The sequence below is a fragment of the Ranitomeya imitator genome, chromosome 3 (assembly GCF_032444005.1).
Source record: "Ranitomeya imitator isolate aRanImi1 chromosome 3, aRanImi1.pri, whole genome shotgun sequence".
NCBI classification, from domain to species: Eukaryota; Metazoa; Chordata; class Amphibia; order Anura; family Dendrobatidae; genus Ranitomeya; species Ranitomeya imitator.
This window is the reverse complement of record NC_091284.1, coordinates 209,932,058-209,953,942: the sequence shown is the minus strand read 5'-3', so window position 1 is coordinate 209,953,942 and position 21,885 is coordinate 209,932,058. Positions and strand designations below refer to the sequence as shown.

The 21,885-nt window shown below is 44.9% G+C and overlaps 1 long non-coding RNA gene across 1 annotated transcript; it reads left to right on the top strand.

Annotated features, from left to right (window-relative positions):
* Window positions 1-11,637: 11,637 nt before the first annotated feature.
* LOC138671998 (uncharacterized) lies at window positions 11,638-21,127 on the top strand. Its single transcript, XR_011319525.1, has 4 exons — window positions 11,638-11,691; window positions 11,873-12,166; window positions 12,487-12,777; window positions 20,800-21,127. It is a non-coding gene; the product is annotated as an uncharacterized lncRNA (long non-coding RNA).
* The last annotated feature ends 758 nt before the right edge of the window (window positions 21,128-21,885 follow it).

The window sequence follows — 21,885 nt, the reverse complement described above, 5'->3', positions numbered from 1 at the left end:
ATGTACCAGACCACGGGTACCTGCGTTCCGGAGCGGGAACTGAAAAGGCTGCATCCACCTGTTCCCTGGGGAAAGTTTTAGCAAGGCAGACCTTCCTCATGACCGAGGGGGGCAGGGGAATAAAAGGGAAAAGCGCACACAGCAGGGCAGTTTGATGTGAACAGAGGGTAGCGCTCTTTCTTCCCCTCTCCACTGAGTAGCAGCACTGCAACAGGGCCCCACAGTCTGCAGAGGTACCTCTGCCAGGAGAGAAGCCGGGCATGTTGCAGCAGTCGAGAGAGAGACCGCTGCCCTCAGGGAAGCTGGGAGCATCAGCAGCAGCCAGGGAGAGAAGTGCTCCGACCTGTGTGATTATATGCTCTAGTTCCAGTGTCTATGTTATGTATATACAGCAGCCTCAGTGTCTCCTATGTGTTGTGTATATACAGCAGTCCCAGTGTCTCCTATGTGTGATCAATGTCACACTGTGAGGAGGCTTGCAGTGTAATATACATAGGTGTTTGGAAACTTACCGCAAAAAGTTAACTGCGATGCAGACTGACGCAAATCTGGAAAAGCAGTTACAAGTATTATTATTATTATTATTGTGCCATTTATTCCATGGCGCTTTACATGTGAGAAGGGGTATACATAGTAAAAAACAAGTACAGTAGTCTTAAACAATACAAGTCACGACTGGTACAGAAGGAGAGAGGATTCTGCCCGCTTGGGCTCACAATCTACAAGGGATGGGTGAGATACAGTAGGTTATGATAGAGCTGGTTATGCAATGGTTACTGCATGTTGTAGGCTTGTCGGAAGAGGTAGGTCTTCAGGTTCTTTTTGAAGGTTTCCATGGCAGGTGAGTGTCTGATATGTTGTGGTAGAGAGTTCCAGAGATGGGTGGATGCGTGGGAGAAATCTTGTATGAGATTGTGGGAAGAGGAGATAAGAGGGGAGTCGAGAAGGAGATCTTCAGAGGATGGAGGTTGCATGCACTTAAGTACCAGGAGACTAGGTCATAGATGTATGGAGGTCACAGGTTGTGGATGGCTTTGTATGCCATGGTTAGGATTTTCAACTGGAGCCTTCCAACTGCCGCTGTTGGGCGTATTCATCAACCAGCACCTGTGCTATAAATAAATAATTAAAAAAATTACATGGGGGTCTGTTCTATCTTTGATAACCAGCATGGCAAATCTGAGAGCTGTAGGCTGCAACACTCAGGTGTGTTGAAGACGAGATTTTTTCTCACTTGAACTAACCTCAGATATAGCTATTCATAGGCACCTAGAATTGGGAGAAATAAATAAGAGAGACAGACTGCACGTTGTCTTTCCAAGATAATCTGCCTTTATTTTCCTTGAGTCCATCTTTTATAGCCCAAGATCAAAAGAAACACAACGCTACATAATAAATTGGCACGTATATATGGATTATACAATGGGTTGTCATATACATCCTGGGATACAAGATAGATTATATGAAAGAACACGGGGAGGCTTTGCACATGTCTGCGGTTTTATGAGATTTTGTCTGAGCATTCAGGATTTTTGGGTGGATTCGGACAAAAACAGAATCTAGACAAAAACAACAAGATGTCCTTGACAGTTTCTGGGAATTATTGACCACTGCTATGTGGAACATCCAGGAAATTGTGCTAAAAGAGACTCAGATGATAACATTGCACAACACTTGTTTTTCTGTTATTTTGTGATATTAAAAAGATGAAGATTAACCATTTCTTTAACAATGCCCCTCTTTTTATCATCTGATCTACCTTGCCCTAGCTGATCCCTTCCTGTCCTTAGGCCTGCAAGATAGCCCTACTTCACAAAATACATGGCTTCTCCTCTCTATATCATGGGATACCAGTCTTGCTGCGTATCCATTCAGACTATGCTTGTTATCCAGGCCTACCTTCCCCTTCTCAACCCTATCCTTTATAGGAACCACTAAATAAGGGGATATGGTTATATATAGTATAAAAATAGTAATAAGCATTTTGTTAATATATTAATGTATATATATTAGAGAATAAACTTTTTTTAATTAATTGATATAATTGGAGAAAGTTCATGTAAAAGTTCATGTGGTCAAGTACTCTTCATAAAATCTGGTGTATGTTCTTTTCTTCGCAACTAGACTAGGTCCACAGATGTTTGCTTGTTGCAGAATATGCATTCACGCTGAAGTGCAGTTATGAAGGTAGTCATCATCACTTGGGTAGGCTTTATCTCAGTGTCAGTATCGATCTTAGTTTGGTATTTACCTGGAAAACGTTTGCAATTAGAACTAAGGATTTTCTTAATCAGCATCACAAATATCTTTATCATCACTCCAATGATCAGGATTACAAAAACTGTCTGAATAAGGAAATGTATCACCCCTGACACCCATCCACCTATCCCCTTGAACCAATTTAACACTAGAAGTCCCAGAAATTTTGAGCTCCCCCCTGAAGTCCCGAAAGAGGGTCAAATGACCCTTAGTCCAAACTGACAACTCTGATGGCTCCAATTAGCATCATTTCATTTGTAAATGTGACCATTGCCTGAGGAATCTGCAGGGGGCAATTGTGTTGATCCACCTCAACAAAGGTCTTGTAAAAGAGTGTAAACAAAAGAATGTAAGCCCCCACCTTAGCAAATTTGCATGCAGCCTTTTGTGCTGTGGGGGATAAATAGGTGACTGCTTCACCTATTTTGTTCACAAGAAACAAAATGCAGAGAAGGCACACCATTCAACAGGCATTGGAACTGATCCTGAGCAACACCAAACCTTCTGACTCAGATGGAGAAGACATAGTCCTTCAACCGGATTCGGACTCTGAGCTGTCTTCAGGTTAGATTTTTCAAATTACCTATTTTTATTTCCTGACTATCTTTTTGCTAGGTTCACATTTGAGAGAATTTCAGTTCCCTGCGAATCCAGCAGGGAACTTAGAAATTTTCTCAGCCTCCGCATGTTCCCCGCATGCGGGAGAGCAAGGAACGTGGTCCCTAGCAACCCGCTGTGTTTACTGGTTACCCAAGTGCAATTCGCACCCCCACATCCCCCCTCCCCAGGGAACGCATCTTGAGGAGTTCTCTGTGCGGGGGGGATGCGGAGGTGTGAATCGCACTCCCCGCAGCCCGCTGTGTAGCTGGTAACCAGTAAACACAGCAGGTAGCTAGGGACCGCGTTCCCCACTCTCCCGCATGCGGGGAACATGCGGAGGCTGAGAAAATTTCTAAGTTTCCTGCTGGATTCGCAGGGAACTGAAATTCTCTCAAATGTGAACCTAGCCTTATTTAGAACCAAAACAAAATGTTAATTTGAAATTATTTATCTTGCAGATGAGGAGACTCCTCCTCTACCACAAAAGGGGGCTCGGTTAGCGAGTGAGCCAACAGAGACTGCAAAAGATGGCACAGTGTGGCGTGAAGTACAAGTGGGGAAACGTCTTCATTTCACCCTAATAGAACCGTACCCTACAGATGGAGAGCCAAGTGCTAAGGCCAGACGAAGTGTCCGGAGTCGCCTTCAGAGCTTCCTCTGTTTTATCATTCTTGACATGCTTCGTAGCATTCAAGAATGGACTACTAAACATGCACGTCACACGGAGCAGGTGGATTGGTTCATGGGTCTCCCGGAACTATTGGAATTTATTTCAGTCATTATCTTGCGGGGGGTGACCAAGGTTCCATCACTACGTGACAGCTGGTCAGCAAACCTGGCAAACCCAAGGATCATTGCAACTATGACCTGAAACTGCTTCCAAGACATCATGCAACACCTACGCTTTGATGACATGTTCACACGCAGTGAGCGAGTGGAGACCGATAAGTTTGCTGCAATTTCCGATCTGTGGAGATCGTTTGTCACCAACTGAATCACATCCTACAACCCTGGTTGACACATCACTATTGATGAACAGCTTTTCCCATCAAAGACTCGCTGCTGTTTTCTGCAATACATTGCAACAAAACCAGACAAGTTTGGCATCAAGTTTTGGGTGGCTTGCGACTTGAAATCAAAGTACATCTGTAATCTCCTCCCATATCTTGGCAAGGACCCCAGTCGTCCCAGTGGGGAGAGACGGTCCGAAACTGTAGTGATGAGGCTGATGGAACCATTCATGGACAAGGGCAGAACTGTAACCACGGACAATTTCTTTACATCATTGTCACTTGCACAATGACTGCTTAGCCGGAAAACCACTATCCTCGGCACAGTCAACAAGAGTCACCGGGAAATTCCTCGCTAGACAGATGGACCACACTGAATTCACCACTCAGGTGTTTTCAACCACTGGTGCTACACTGACAGTGTATGCACCCAAATGAAAGAAGGCCATCTACATTCTCAGCAGCATGCACAGCGCGGTTGAGAATGAGGATACCAACAAAAATAAGTCAAACACAGTCACACAATACAACCACACAAAGTGCGGTGTGGATGTAATGGACCAAATGGTGCGGGAGTACAGTGTGCGTGCAGGAACACGGAGATGGCCAGTCACTGTGTTCTACAACATGATTGACATGGCAGCACTGAATGCTCATGTTCTTTATCAGGCATGCACTGGGGTGCGGGAGAGACGGGTGGACTTCCTGTTTGAGCTTGCAAAAGAGTTAGGTGGCTCTCATGTGACTGAAAAGAAGGCACGCAAGGAGAAACTCCTCCGGCAACAACCTTCCACACCCAGCACTGGCAAAAGGGCGAAGTGTCAGGTCAACCATCGATGCACGAACAATTGTGCAACTGAGAGATGTGTTGACTGCTACAAATACATGTGTGGCAAATGTACCAGGGACATACCCAGGCAGTGCCAGGTATGTTCCGACAGTGCAGACAGACTGCTGAGTGAGTGCTGAAATGCTAGTCACACAAGAAGGACATGCCACTCACACACACACGAAGCCCCCCACTGCAGCCTATTGTAAATATGTGTGGAATTGTTTTATTCCTTGTATTTTTTTTATTATTTTTATAACAAAAATAAAAAGCATGGAAGCAAATAACAGTTGTTCTTTTGTATATTTTTCACACTGAAATTTCAGTCCTCTTTTCACGCGATTTTTTTTCGCTAGTGTGCTTGAGGCCTTAGACACAAATGCTTCTGGTCATTACCCACAGCTGTACCTTGCTCTAAAATTTCTAATTCTCTATTTAAAATATATAAAAAATGATTCATTGTTTCAGTGCTTTTTTGCTCAAATAAAACTAAACTAAGTACAATATGTATAGTCTTTATATTATCAAATACAATATTTATTTTAGTCGAGTCCTGCCTGGGCCATTGTTCCTGTGATATACAAGGTAAAATACTTGTCCCAAAGTCCTGTATGCCTGTGTATCATATGCAGAAAGATTCATTTTATTTGATAAATCTAGGCTTTTTTCAGCTGTGCAAAACAATACTTTTTACAAACACATCTCATTTACAATAATCATCCTGTTATTACTCCATGTTATTGGAATAACTATGTGTGAGTATAGATGCAGCCTCCTATCTATACATATATGGCTGCTTCTAGTGGTGTATGTGATGACGTCACAGCGACAATGTTCCATGGCTGGTGATGTCACAATTTACGGACAGTACTAGATGCCCTGTAATGCCTGATTCCGTTGAGGGTTGTTGAAGACGTTGGAGAGAAAAGATTTGTGGTAATCTGTGATTTAAAACATGGCGAACAAAAAGTGTTTTAAGCGTATTATCGTTCTGTCTGATTTAGAGGACAGCAGTGATGAGGATTACCATCAGGTGAGCCGTCACTTCTATTCATTATTCTCATATATAACTAATCTATGGTCTAATGATTTATGTAATCAATATTGCTGATTGTTGGCTTCTTAATAGCTGATAATGAAGAAAATATTCCTTTTTGGGTATTGGGTAAATAATCAGGGACCTTAGAAAATCACAAGAGTTTATATCCATCTTACTAAATCGTCACCAACATTTTTTTACTATTATTGATATAAGAATAACATGTCTCTGCCCCCCGGATCTGTTCACTTATGTGCCCTTATGAAAACCAGAACTGGTCTGTTATTTTCATACCCTTACTGATATTTCTGAAGATTTATGTGACATTTAAAGTTTTATATTTTTTCTCTTTTTCTAGTCCCATCCTAAAAACAAAAAATTGAAACTTCCGGACCATCAAGAGGAAGCAGAATTCAATACTGGGATAAAACTTAGAGACCCAGGTACTGATCCCCGATGCAATCTAGTCTCTGCTGATATGTGCCCCGGATATAATGGGATTATAAGAACAGCTTAGCTCAGGATTGTAGGGTTTCCAGCCTCTGTACTTATTTTTTTAATGTGTTGTGTGTGACTTAAACATGGATGGCCTATTCTTTGAAAAGCTGTCAGTGTTTAATCAGTAGGGGTCAGAGCTTCAAAAACATCCTACATTGTAAACTCAGGCTTGACCTTTGGGCATTCCTGGTACTGCAGCTCACCATATAATAACCATCAACTATATTCCTTTTCCTTTTCTTCCTCAGATCTTATTCCATCTTTACCATCGTGTAGCAATGACATCTGCAGGTAGGATGAATCACATCTTCTCCAACGCTGAGCTCAGGTCCCATTGGGAGACATTTCTATTGAGTGTCCTTCATCCCAGCTTCATATAAGACTCTGGTGGTTCCTGGGCTCTGGATTATTTTATCTGATTCATTTTTATCTGTAATTTCATCCATAATTTAATTGAGTTTTAATATTAGAATTTTCCCGACTGATTCCTATTTCTATATTTCTTTTTACAGTTCCACCAATGTCATTGTTATATCTGATGATGATGATTATTCTAGTGGCGAGGAAGCATCATCTCACAAACGTAAGGAGTAATTAGCTGTGTTTTCTAGACACATCCTAGATTTTTGGTATTGGACATATTCCATTGATCCATTTTCTGTTCTGTTACATGATATTCACAAGACTCAGGACTTCTGATAATGAAGCTGCCATTGCCCCTGAACAGTGCGCATCTCCAGTGATTGTTAGTGAGAGCGATGATGATGACTGTATAATAATGGCACCAACATCTCCTTTCAGTGGTCAGTGTCCGAAACTGTGGATTATTTCACAATCTATACAGATTACATATATTTCACCTAAATATTATCTAACAATAGACATATGCGTCTTGACCTGATAGCCAACAAGTGGTCACAGCCATGACGCTTAGAGTAGTGGCCATGAATATCTGGTGCCTCCTCACTCCCTTTCAATCAAGGACTGCAGATTTTGCTCCTCTCTAAGAATATTATATAGATGCCTAATGTAATAATTACCAAAGATGAAAAGATTTTTCACTGCTCTATGTTTCCTTCCAGATACAGAATTATCCAGATACCTGGAGAGTTCCACCTCGGAGGAGCAGTAAGTTCTATAAAGTTATAGGATATACTGTAAACTAATAAGTGGTGCCCCACTCTGGTGAACATCCTCAGCCATCTGCTCAGTGCACAAAATCCAGCACTTTGTTTGCACCCCCAATCTAGGTCAGCGTTTAGCTAATCCCCCTCTCCTTCCTGTGTAACTCCTGACAACCAATGTATCCTTCCACCCCCGCTCATATATCAATGATATTGGGTTCTTGCATTGGCATTTTGAGAGATTTATTTCAGTGATGATTCCTCCACCTGCCCGGACTCATAGCTAATTGCTGGCTGCTCCTATTGTATATGTGCCCCTGATCTTCTACCATTGGGGTGACTGGATCCTTAAATGGGAAATCTCTTCTAAATTGTAGGGGAAAGGAATGTTGTGAGATATAATCTAAGGCTTCATGTATGATCTTCCTTTCTTCCAGACCTATTTGTACCATCGAAGGCTGCTTTATACAGGATATCACATGCCCCACATCTCCTTATATGAAAGATTTCCAAAAGACCAAACATGAGTTGGTGACGCGGCTGTTCAAGCTGTACAATCGCACCGTGTTTGGGAACGAGGTAAAATATTATAATCCCCCAGGTTGTACATCTATCATCTATATTGTGCTATCTGTATCTCTTCATGTAAACTTCTTTGTAATAAATCATCGATAACCTTTACTATTCCTCTGTGTAAAGAGTTATAGAGGTGCGTAGGTAGCAATCACCCCCGACCCTGATGCCTACGGGAGTCTTTAGAACTGGTAGTCACAAGTTATACCGCCATATCGTAGTGTCCTAGAAGGGACTGCATATTCAACTCTTTTATTAAATTATTATATAATGTATTTTATTTCTTGATTTCTCATCCTTAGCTTCCTGAAGATAAAATACAAATTAAGTGGAGTAAAAGATTGAGGGCCACATGTGCATTCTGTATTAATATCTGGAAGGATAATGATCAATATTCCACTATTGAACTGTCGGAAAAAGTGTGTGACTCTGCAGGGGCGGTCCGCCCCGGGCGGCACAATGCTGGGGGCGGCCGGCGCTGCAGAAGAAGATAAAAAAAAAAAAAAAAAGACGCCCCTTTAAATCTTCGGGCGGCGCCGTCCGCCGCCACGACCAGGGCCAGCTCCCCCCACCCCCGGGTCCCGCCCCCGCCCCCGCCCCCCCCGCTCTATACTCACCTCTCCTGGTTCCTGCGGCGCCGGCAGCTGCAGCCTCCTCTGACTCTGCGACGTCTCAGAGCAGAGGGCGCGATGACGTCAGTACTGTGCGCGCCGCTCTGCCTCTCTGTCCTGAGCGTCGCAGAGCCGGAGAGACGCTGACTGCACCGGACCTGCGCTGGGAACGGGAGAGGTGAGGATTTTACTTTTTTTTTTTTTTCTTTATTTCTGACTGTCTGGGGCTGGGGCAATGCTGGAGACCATGGGGCAGAATGCTGGACACACTGGGGCAATACAGGAGACCATGGGGCAGATTGCTGGACACACTGGGGCAATACTGGAGACCGTGGGGCAGATTGCTGGACACACTGGGGCAATACAGGAGACCATGGGGCAGATTGCTGGACACACTGGGGCAATACAGGAGACTATGGGGCAGATTGCTGGACACACTGGGGCAATACAGGAGACCATGGGGCAGATTGCTGGACACACTGGGGCAATACAGGAGACCATGGGGCAGATTGCTGGACACACTGGGACAATACTGGAGACCATGGGGCAGAATGCTGGACACACTGGGGCAATACTGGAGACCGTGGGGCAGATTGCTGGACACACTGGGGCAATACAGGAGACCATGGGGCAGATTGCTGGACACACTGGGGCAATACAGGAGACCATGGGGCAGATTGCTGGACACACTGGGGCAATACAGGAGACCATGGGGCAGATTGCTGGACACACTGGGGCAATACTGGAGACCATGGGGCAGAATGCTGGACACACTGGGGCAATACTGGAGACCGTGGGGCAGATTGCTGGACACACTGGGGCAATACAGGAGACCGTGGGGCAGATTGCTGGACACACTGGGGCAATACAGGAGACCGTGGGGCAGATTGCTGGACACACTGGGGCAATACAGGAGACCGTGGGGCAGATTGCTGGACACACTGGGGCAATACAGGAGACCGTGGGGCAGATTGCTGGACACACTGGGGCAATACAGGAGACCATGGGGCAGATTGCTGGACACACTGGGGCAATACTGGAGACCATGGGGCAGAATGCTGGACACACTGGGGCAATACTGGAGACCATGGGGCAGATTGCTGGACACACCGGGGCAATACTGGAGACCATGGGGCAGAATGCTGGACACACTGGGGCAATACAGGAGACCGTGGGGCAGATTGCTGGACACACTGGGGCAATACTGGAGACCGTGGGGCAGATTGCTGGACACACTGGGGCAATACAGGAGACCGTGGGGCAGATTGCTGGACACACTGGGGCAATACAGGAGACTGTGGGGCAGATTGCTGGACACACTGGGGCAATACAGGAGACCATGGGGCAGATTGCTGGACACACTGGGGCAATACAGGAGACCATGGGGCAGATTGCTGGACACACTGGGGCAATACTGGAGACCATGGGGCAGAATGCTGGACACACTGGGGCAATACTGGAGACCATGGGGCAGATTGCTGGACACACCGGGGCAATACTGGAGACCATGGGGCAGAATGCTGGACACACTGGGGCAATACAGGAGACCATGGGGCAGAATGCTGGACACACTGGGGCAGTACAGGAGACTATGGGGCAGAATGCTGGACACACTGGGGCAATACTGGAGACCCTGGGGCAGATTGCTGGACACACTGGGGCAATACTGGAGACCCTGGGGCAGATTTCTGGACACATTGAGGCAATGCTGGAGACCCTGGGGCAGACTTCTGGACACACTGGGGCAATGCTGGACACTGGGGCAGATTGCTGGACACACTGGGGGTAATATACTGGACACACTGGGGCAATGCTGGACACTGGGGGTAATATGCTGGACACACTGGGGCAGACTGCTGGACACACTGGGGAAAGGCTGGACACTGGGGCAGATTGCTGGACACACTGAGGGCAGATTGCTGGACACACTGGGGGTAATATGCTGGACATACTGGGGCAGATTGCTGGACACACTGGGGGTAATATGCTGGACACACTGGGGCAGATTGCTGGACAACATGGGGGTAATATGTTGGACACACTGGGGCAGATTGCTGGACAACATGGGGGTAATATGCTGGACACACTGGGGGCAGGACTTGAGGCATGGGCAGAATGTAGATACGGGGCATGATTGGAGACACGGGGCAGGATTGGATCATGGGGCAGGACGGATACGATGGAGGCTGGTGGGGCAGGATGGGGAGATCATATGGGGTAGAATGGATACTCATGAGGGCAGGATACGACAACATATGGCTGGAGCCAGGAATGAGATAAACGGGGCCAGGGTGGGGAATATTATTACCATAGGGGATAATTAAGGGATATTGTTACTGCAGTGATGTATTTATTTTATTTTTTGAGTATACTGTTTTAAATGGGGGGGCGGTCCTGTTACTGTGCAGAGTGACACTATATCACCTTTTTTTCTTCATGTGGTGTAATGTAGAAGTTGTGAAAAATTAAGTAATGTGTTCTGCAAGCGGAGCTCGAGATAACTGTGTTATTTCCTGCAGAAACGAGTCCTGGCTGGAAGGAATGATGGCGGTCTGTGCTGGATAAAAGATGAAGGACTTCACCTAGAGACGTCACTGGTGAGTCAGTGTTACCTATACACTGACACTATACACTGTATACTATATAGAGGTCCTGTGTATAATGTCACCAGTGATCTCTGTATTACCTCTACACAGACACTGCATACTAAGTACAGATCTCCTGTGAATACTGGCACTTATGGTGATAGTATTGTGGTTTTTTTTTTAATTACTGATCAGTATTGTAGTATTCAGTCACTATGTGGTGGTAATATGTGGTCTGGAAATGGTGCGGTGGTATTTGTCCCTTGTATGTAGTATTATTCGGTCACTATGCGGCCTGGTCATGGTGTGGTGGTATTAAGTCACAGGTGTGGCATGTGGGGGTGACACCATTAGGCCCAGTTTAAGTTCTACAAAACAGGAAAACCATTTTTGGTAACCTTTGTGTGTATTGAGCTGGAGGGGGGGGGGATGAGGGGATGAGGGGGGGGGGGGGGGGGCGCCAAACTCGGGAACAGCCCCGGGCGGCAAAAGCTCTAGCTACGCCTCTGCACGTATGACATCAATTACATGTAAAACTACGTGTGTGCAGGGTGTGAATACAGGTAAGGAGATATTTTATTATATAATTATAAAGAAACTACATTCATTCAACTAATAATATGAGATCAGAAGATCACTGAAGACTAAGATCTAATTTTCCATGAATAATCCATGTCCTCCCTCTAATAACTAATATTTCTGCCCTAACTTGTCTGATAATCCATGTTTTTTCTGTCTCCATAGAGTCAGCCGTTTCACAAAAATCAGAGAAGAGAAGACATTTTGCCGTAAATGTGGGGGCAGTCTTCTCATTCAAAATACCACCTAAGATCCCGAGGACTGCCCATCTCCTTGAGATCATAACTCCATCCACACCTCAGGTAGACCTGTAGTCCAGATTCATACTCCATCCACACTTCAGGTACACCTGTACTCCAGATATTACACCTAAATCTGGAAAAATCCAACAAAACCTGCAGAAATGTAATCCGGGCCGAACTACCAAGCAGAAGCGATTTCTTGCTTCCGTTGTCAAATGTAAGTATATAAAGTATGTTCTATAAATTGTATAGTAACAATATACACAACATTTATACAACAGTCAGTGTCCAGTACATGTCGGGAAACATGTCCTACTGAAACAATGTCTTGGATGGCAGATTAAGATTACGGCCAGTTATAAACAAAATAAGGAGTGAGCAAAAGGAAACATTTGTTTTTAGATTTTATTCTGTAATGATTTATTACACATGGAAGTGCAAAAATGTAATAATATCCATAAAGTTATTTAATCTTTAAATATATGAAATTAATTTATTACTGTACTAACAAGCCATTTCAATTATCCACATTCACAGAACACCATCACGGATGCACTTCATGATCAAGCCCTATTTGTGTTTCTGAAGGCTATAAATATGGGGGAAATTGTGACTTCTCCAGGGAGAAAATATTTGTAAAACACTTATGAATGTGCCTCTCATCTGTCGTGGCTCTGCAATGGGCGTTGCTTTCTTCTACTCCGTTAGCCTACAAGAAATTTTCCTGCTGGAAGATAGCAGATTGCATGTACTGTATATGTCTGTTTTCCCGGTTTACTGCATCCCTGCTGGAGAATACCAGATAGCATATACATCTTAGCTGTTCCTGTAAGTATCCACATCTATGCAAGCAAGTGACCAGTTTGCCTATACATCTACTTTGACCATGTATATCCTCACGCCTGTCTCTGCTTTATCTGCTGCTTCCTGCTCTGCTTGTCTATCTGCTGTCTTCCATACCATGCTCTCCTTTTTTTCACATGCCATCCACTGCACCATCGCCACCTGTCTGTACTGCTAACCCTGAAATACAAGTTGAAGAATCCATGCTATAGCATAATGTACAGCCGAACATAGAGTTGTGTAATGTAGACTCTACCAAAAGAGCAAATACAGATACCAATCGTTGGCTTACTGCAGTGTAGGAGGAAGTGTATATTGAGAAAGTTTTGTTTAAAAAAAATAACCCCTTCTCCTACCTGTCCTTTGCATTTATATACAGTACAGACCAAAACTTTGGACACACCTTCTCATTTAAAGATTTTCTGTATTTTCATGACTATGAAGATTGTAAATTCACACTGAAGGCATCAAAACTATGAATTAACACATGTGGAATTATATACTTAACAAAAAATTGTGAAACAACTGAAAATATGTTTTATATTCTAGGTTCTTCAAAGTAGCCACCTTTCACTGTGATGACTGCTTTGCACACTCTTGGCATTCTCTTGATGGGCTTCAAGAGGTAGTCACCGGAAATGGTCTTCCAACAATCTTGAAGGAGTTCCAAGAGATGCTTAGCCCTTGTTGGCCTTTTTGCCTTCATTCTGCAGTCCAGTTCACCCCAAACCATCTCGATTGGGTTCAGGTCTGTTGACTGTGGAGGCCAGGTCATCTGGCGTAGCACCCCATCACTCTCCTTCTTGGTCAAATAGCCCTTACACAGCCTGGAGGTGTGTTTGGGGTTATTGTCCTGTTGAAAAATAAATGATGGTCCAACTAAACGCAAACCGGATGGAATAGCATGCTGCTGCAAGATGCTGTAGTAGCCATGCTGGTTCAGTATGCCTTCAATTTTGAATAAATCCTCAACAGTGTCAGCAGAAAGCACCCCCACACCATCACACCTCCTCCTCCATGTTTCACAGTGGCAACCAGGCATGTAGAGTCCATCCGTTCACCTTTTCTGCGTCGCACAGAGACACGGTGGTTGGAACCAAAGATCTCAAATTTGGACTCATCAGACCAAAGCACAGATTTCCACTGGTCTAATGTTCATTCCTTGTGTTCTTTAGCCCAAACAAGTCTCTTCTGCTTGTTGCCTGTCCTTAGCAGTGGTTTCCTCGTAGCTATTTTACCATGAAGGTCTGCTGTACAAAGTCTCCTTTTAACAGTTGTTGTAGAGATGTGTCTGCTGCAAGAACTCTGTGTGGCATTGACCTGGTCTCTAATCTGAGCTGCTGTTAACCTGCGATTTCTGAGGCTGGTGACTCAGATAAACTTATCCTCAGAAGCAGAGGTGACTCTTGGTCTTACTTTCCTGGGGCGGTCCTCACGTGAGCCAGTTTCTTTGTAGCGCTTGATGGTTTTTGCCACTGCACTTGGGGACACTTTCAAACTTTTCCCAATTTTTCGGACTGACCTTCATTTCTTAAAGTAATGATGGCCACTCGTTTTTTTTTACTCTGCTGCTTTTTTTTGCCATAACACAAATTCTAACAGTCTATTCATTTGGACTATCAGTTGTGTATCCACCAGAGTTCTACTCAACACAACTGGTGGTCCCAACCCCATTTATAAGGCAAGAAATCCCACTTATTAAACCTGACAGGGTACACCTGTGAAGTGAAAACCATTCCCTGTGACTACCTCTTGAAGCTCATCAAGAGAATGCCAAGAGGGTGCAAAGCAGTCATCAAAGCAAAATGTGGCTACTTTAAAGAACCTAGAATATAAGACATATTTTCAGTTGTTTCACACTTTTTTTGTTAAGTATATAATTCCACATGTGTTAATTCATAGTATTGATGCCTTCAGTGTGAATGTACAATTTTCATAGTCATGAAAATACAGAAAAATCTTTGAATGAGAAGGTGTGTCCAAACTTTTGGTCTGTACTATACTTCCACCACATGCAGTATCTGTAAACTAATGGACCCATACACATTAGATTCAGTTTGACCAAATGTTCAGATCTTGTCAAAATTGGATGAAATGTTTTTGGGGCCTCCTGACTCAAAGCTAACGGATGATGTTGCAGAAGAAAAGGATTCGGCTGTGGGAATTTCATTGGCCAATCCTTTGGTTTATTAGGGAGATAGGCCGCTGCCTGAGGAGTCTGCTCACTCGCAGGGAACACAGGAAGACTGGACAGAGTCGAACATTCCTGTGTTTGTTGGATCTGGAGACGTAAATGTCGGGCGAAGGATCGTTTACCGGCGTAGCTAGAGCTTTTGCCGCCCGGGGCTGTTCCCGAGTTTGGCGCCCCCCCCGGCTCAATACACACAAAGGTTACCAAAAACGGTTTTCCTGTTTTGTAGAACTTAAACTGGGCCTAATGGTGTCACCCCCACATGCCACACCTGTGACTTAATACCACCACACCATGACCAGGCCACATAGTGACCGAATAATACTACATACAAGGGACAAATACCACAACACCATTTCCAGACCACATATTACCACCACATAGTGACTGAATACTACAATACTGATCAGTAATAAAAAAAAAACCACAATACTATCACCATAAGTGCCAGTATTCACAGGAGATCTGTACTTAGTATGCAGTGTCTGTGTTGAGGTAATACAGAGATCACTGGTGACATTATACACAGGACCTCTATATAGTATACAGTGTATAGTGTCAGTGTATAGGTAACACTGACTCACCAGTGACGTCTCTAGGTGAAGTCCTTCATCTTTCATCCAGCACAGACCGCCATCATTCCTTCCAGCCAGGACTCGTTTCTGCAGGAAATAACACAGTTATCTCGAGCTCCGCTTGCAGAACACATTACTTAATTTTTCACAACTTCTACATTACATCACATGAAGAAAAAAAGGTGATATAGTGTCACTCTGCACAGTAACAGGACCGCCCCCCCATTTAAAACAGTATACTCAAAAAATAAAATAAATACATCACTGCAGTAATAATATCCCTTAATTAGCCCCTATGGTAATAATATTCCCCACCCTGGCCCCGTTTCTCATTCCTGGCTCCAGCCATATGTTCTCGCATCCTGCCCTCATGAGTATCCATTCTACCCCATATGATCTCCACATCCTGCCCCACCAGCCTCCATCGTATCCGTCCTGCCCCATGATCCAATCCTGCCTCGTGTCTCCAATCATGCCCCGTATCTACATTCTGCCCATGCCTCAAGTCCTGCCCCCAGTGTGTCCAGCATATTACCCCCATGTTGTCCAGCAATCTGCCCCAGTGTGTCCAGCATATTACCCCCATGTTGTCCAGCAATCTGCCCCAGTGTGTCCAGCATATTACCCCCAGTGTGTCCAGCAATCTGCCCCAGTATGTCCAGCACTGCCCCCAGTGTGTCCAGCAATCTGCCCCAGTGTCCAGCAGTCTGCCCCAGTGTGTCCAGCATATTACCCCCAGTGTCCAGCATTGCCCCAGTGTGTCCAGCATATTACCCCCAGTGTGTCCAGCAATCTTCCCCAGTGTCCAGCATTGCCCCAGTGTGTCCAGAAGTCTGCCCCAGGGTCTCCAGCATTGCCTCAATGTGTCCAGAAATCTGCCCCAGGGTCTCCAGTATTGCCCCAGTGTGTCCAGCAATCTGCCCCATGGTCTCCTGTATTGCCCCAGTGTGTCCAGCATTCTGCCACATGGTCTCCTGTATTGCCCCAGTGTGTCCAGCAATCTGCCCCATGGTCTCCTGTATTGCCCCAGTGTGTCCAGCATTCTGCCACATGGTCTCCTGTATTGCCCCAGTGTGCCCAGCATTCTGCCACATGGTCTCCTGTATTGCCCCAGTGTGTCCAGCATTCTGCCCCATGGTCTCCAGTATTGCCCCAGTGTGTCCAGCAATCTGCCCCATGGTCTCCTGTATTGCCCCAGTGTGTCCAGCAATCTGCCCCATGGTCTCCTGTATTGCCCCAGTGTGTCCAGCATTCTGCCACATGGTCTCCTGTATTGCCCCAGTGTGTCCAGCAATCTGCCCCATGGTCTCCAGTATTGCCCCAGTGTGTCCAGCAATCTGCCACATGGTCTCCTGTATTGCCCCAGTGTGTCCAGCAATCTGCCCCATGGTCTCATGTATTGCCCCAGTGTGTCCAGCAATCTGCCCCATGGTCTCCTGTATTGCCCCAGTGTGTCCAGCAATCTGCCCCATGGTCTCATGTATTGCCCCAGTGTGTCCAGCAATCTGCCCCATGGTCTCCTGTATTGCCCCAGTGTGTCCAGCATTCTGCCACATGGTCTCCTGTATTGCCCCAGTGTGTCCAGCAATCTGCCCCATGGTCTCCAGTATTGCCCCAGTGTGTCCAGCAATCTGCCCCATGGTCTCCTGTATTGCCCCAGTGTGTCCAGCAATCTGCCCCATGGTCTCATGTATTGCCCCAGTGTGTCCAGCAATCTGCCCCATGGTCTCCAGTATTGCCCCAGTGTGTCCAGCATTGCCCCAGCCCCAGACAGTCAGACATAAAGAAAAAAAAAAAAAAGTAAAATCCTCACCTCTCCCGTTCCTAGCGCAGGTCCGGTGCAGTCAGCGTCTCTCCGGCTCTGCGACGCTCAGGACAGAGAGGCAGAGCGGCGCGCACAGTAGTGACGTCATCGCGCCCTCTGCTCTGAGACGTCGCAGAGTCAGAGGACGCTGAAGCCGCAGGAACCAGGAGAGGTGAGTATAGAGCGGGGGGCGGGGTCCGGTGGTGGGGGGAGCTGGCCCTGGTCGTGGCGGCGGACGGCGCCGCCCGAAGATTTAAAGGGGCGTCTTTTTTCTTTTTTTTTTTCTTCTCCTGCAGCGCCGGCCGCCCCCCGCATTGTGCCGCCCGGGGCGGACCGCCCCCCCCGCACCCCCCTTCCTACGCCACTGCCTGAAAGCTATCTGATGACAGCTATCTAATGTGCTTGCGGGCCATAAAGATCTATTATGAAAACTAATACAATAATACAACTTTTTATTCTAATACCAAGAGATCACTGTAAAATAAGTTCTAATATTTGCACTAAATTCATGTTCTTCCTCTAATAAATGATATTCCTCCCATTTTCTGTCTACTGATGTCTATTCTTTCTACATTCATAAATTGGGGGATTTCACAAGTATTGATGATAGAGCATATTGCCGAAAATGTAGAGGCAGACGGCTTATACTGTGCACCAGCCAAAATGAGGACCATCTATCTCATAGTCATCATACTGTAACCACACAGATGCTGAGATAGAACTGCAGTCCAGATATCGATATTAGACCAGAATCTGGAATAGTTCCAAAACATCTGCAGATACTGAATCCCAGCTATGCTATTAAATGGATGTGATCTATTGCTTCCATTACCAAATGTAAGTATACAGTGGGGCAAAAAAGTATTTAGTCAGTCAGCAATAGTGCAAGTTCCACCACTTAAAAAGATGAGAGGCGTCTGTAATTTACATCATAGGTAGACCTCAACTATGGGAGACAAACTGAGAAAAAAAAATCCAGAAAATAACATTGTCTGTTTTTTTTATCATTTTATTTGCATATTATGGTGGAAAATAAGTATTTGGTCAGAAACAAAATTTCATCTCAATACTTTGTAATATATCCTTTGTTGGCAATGACAGAGGTCAAACGTTTTCTGTAAGTCTTCACAAGGTTGCCACACACTGTTGTTGGTATGTTGGCCCATTCCTCCATGCAGATCTCCTCTAGAGCAGTGATGTTTTTGGCTTTTCGCTTGGCAACACGGACTTTCAACTCCCTCCAAAGGTTTTCTATAGGGTTGAGATCTGGAGACTGGCTAGGCCACTCCAGGACCTTGAAATGCTTCTTACGAAGCCACTCCTTCATTGCCCTGGCAGTATGCTTTGGATCATTGTCATGTTGAAAGACCCAGCCACGTTTCATCTTCAATGCCCTTGCTGATGGAAGGAGGTTTGCACTCAAAATCTCACGATACATGGCCCCATTCATTCTTTCATGTACCCGGATCAGTCGTCCTGGCCCCTTTGCAGAGAAACAGCCCCAAAGCATGATGTTTCCACCACCATGCTTTACAGTAGGTATGGTGTTTGATGGATGCAACTCAGTATTCTTTTTCCTCCAAACACGACAAGTTGTGTTTCTACCAAACAGTTCCAGTTTGGTTTCATCAGACCATAGGACATTCTCCCAAAACTCCTCTGGACCATCCAAATGCTCTCTAGCAAACTTCAGACGGGCCCGGACATGTACTGGCTTAAGCAGTGGGACACGTCTGGCACTGCAGGATCTGAGTCCATGGTGGCGTAGTGTGTTACTTATGGTAGGCCTTGTTACATTGGTCCCAGCTCTCTGCAGTTCATTCACTAGGTCCCCCCGCGTGGTTCTGGGATTTTTGCTCACCGTTCTTGTGATCATTCTGACCCCACGGGGTGGGATTTTGCGTGGAGCCCCAGATCGAGGGAGATTATCAGTGGTCTTGTATCTCTTCCATTTTCTAATTATTGCTCCCACTGTTGATTTCTTCACTCCAAGCTGGTTGGCTATTGCAGATTCAGTCTTCCCAGCCTGGTGCAGGGCTACAATTTTGTTTCTGGTGTCCTTTGACAGCTCTTTGGTCTTCACCATAGTGGAGTTTGGAGTCAGACTGTTTGAGGGTGTGCACAGGTGTCTTTTTTGTTGTGAATTCTGTGGCTGAATTCACTCCTGTGGTCACAAGTGGTACTGCAGCTTCTGGGCTTCCTCCCTCAGGTGTTCTGGTGAGCTCGTTGGCTGCCTTGTTATTTAACTCCACCTGATTCTGTCTTCCTTGCTCCTTGTCAATGTTCCAGTGTTGGATCTGAGCTTCTGGATCTTTCCTGTGGCCTGCTGCTCTGCTTAGATAAGTGCTTCTTTGCTTTTGTTGCTGTTTTTTTCTGTCCTGCTTGTCTATTCGTTTTTGCTGGAAGCTCTGAGACGCAAAGGGTGTACCGCCGTGCCGTTGGTTCGGCACGGTGGGTCTTTTTGCCCCCTTTGCGTGGTTTTTTGCTTTAGGGTTTTTTGTAGACTGCAAAGTTCTCTTTGCTATCCTCGTTCTATCTAGAATATCGGGCCTCACTTTGCTGAATCTATTTCATCCCTACGTTTTGTCTTTTCATCTTGCTAACAGTCATTATATGCGGGGGGCTGCCTTTTCCTTTGGGGTATTTCTCTGAGGCAAGTCAGGCTTGTATTTCTATCTTCAGGCTAGTCAGTTCCTCAGGCTGTGCCGAGTTGCATAGGTAGTGTCAGGCGCAATCCACAGCTGCCTTTAGTTGTGTATAGGTTAGGTTCAGGTATTGCGGTCTACAGAGATTCCACGTCTCAGAGCTCGTTCTATTGTTTTTGGGTTTTTGTCAGATCACTGTATGTGCTCTGATTACTGGCACACTGTGTTACTGGATTGCTTTCATAACACTTATTATACTGATAACAAGTTTAAACAGGTGCCATTACTACAGGTAATGAGTGGAGGAAAGAGGAGACTCTTAAAGAAGAAGTTACAGGTCTGTGAGAGCCAGAAATCTTGATTGTTTGTTTCTGACCAAATACTTATTTTCCACCATAAAATGCAAAAAAAATGATAAAAAAACAGACAATGTGATTTTCTGGATTTTTTTTTTCTCAGTTTGTCTCCCATAGTTGAGGTCTACCTATGATGTAAATTACAGACGCCTCTCATCTTTTTAAGTGGTGGAACTTGCACTATTGCTGACTGACTAAATACTTTTTTGCCCCACTGTATATGTTTTTTATGGTAAAGTTGTATAGTAACAGTATACAGTACACAATATTTATACAATCGTCAGATGCCAGTACATCTCAGGAATCACATATGGCGGATTAAGATTACAGTATAAAAAGAAATAACAAGTGAGCAAAGGAAATATCTGTTTTTCTTAACTATTTCTATAATAACTTGATTGTTTTAATAAGTCATTCCTATTATCCACATTCACAGAATTCAACCATGGAAGCACCTCTTCTTCTAAAAGTAAGAATCCTGCTCACGGCCTGCATGTTTTTCCGAATGCTATATACATGGTGGATGACGTGACTTCTCCAAGCAGAGATTATGCCTACAATTCCTGTGAGTGTACATCCTAATGGAGAGTTGCAATCTGCCAGAGTCCTCATAAAGCTCGGAAGAGCAGAATTATACTAACCATTGGACTACTGCAGTAGAAGAGGAAGAGTGTGTTGAGAAAATTTCATAAAATGAAAAATTAAGCGAAGAAATAAAAAAATACAAAAAAACAAAGAAAGTTAATCCGAGATATATTCTTTAAATAAACCCTTCTATACCATATAAAAAATATAATCTCTTTCATTACTCAAACCACAAACAAAAACAAAAAAGATATATACTCTAAAGTACTGCACTGCGCAGGCGCTGGGCCTCTCTGACCTTTCCCGGCGCCTGCGCACTGCAGCACTTTGCTCTGCCCTCAACAGGGCAGGCAAAGTACGCCGGAGCCGGAGCCGCAGCGTGAAGACAAGAAGAGGACGTCATCGTAAGAAGATGGGAGGCCCCGAACTGGACCGTGACGCCCATCGGACCGGACTGCAGCGGGACCGCCCCTGAGTGAGTATAATCTAACCTCTTTTTCTCAACTTTCATGTACATCGGGGGATTATCTACAGCATTCCAGAAAGCTGTATATAAGCCCCTGATGCCGGTGGGCTTAGCTCACCTTTGATTTTGGGGGTGACAGGTTCCCTTTAACCCCTTCATGACCCAGCCTATTTTGACCTTAATGACCTGGCCATTTTTTGCAATTCTGACCAGTGTCCCTTTATGAGGTAATAACTCAAGAACGCTTCAACGGATCCTAGCGATTCTGAGATTGTTTTTTGTGACATTTTTAGCTTCATGTTAATGATAAATTTAGGTCAATAATTTTTGCGTTTATTTGTGAAAAAACTGAAATTTTGCAATTTTCAAATTTTGAATTTTTATTCTGTGAAACCAGAGAGTTATGTGACACAAAATAGTTAATAAATAACATTTCCCACATGTCTACTTTACATCAGCATAATTTTGCAA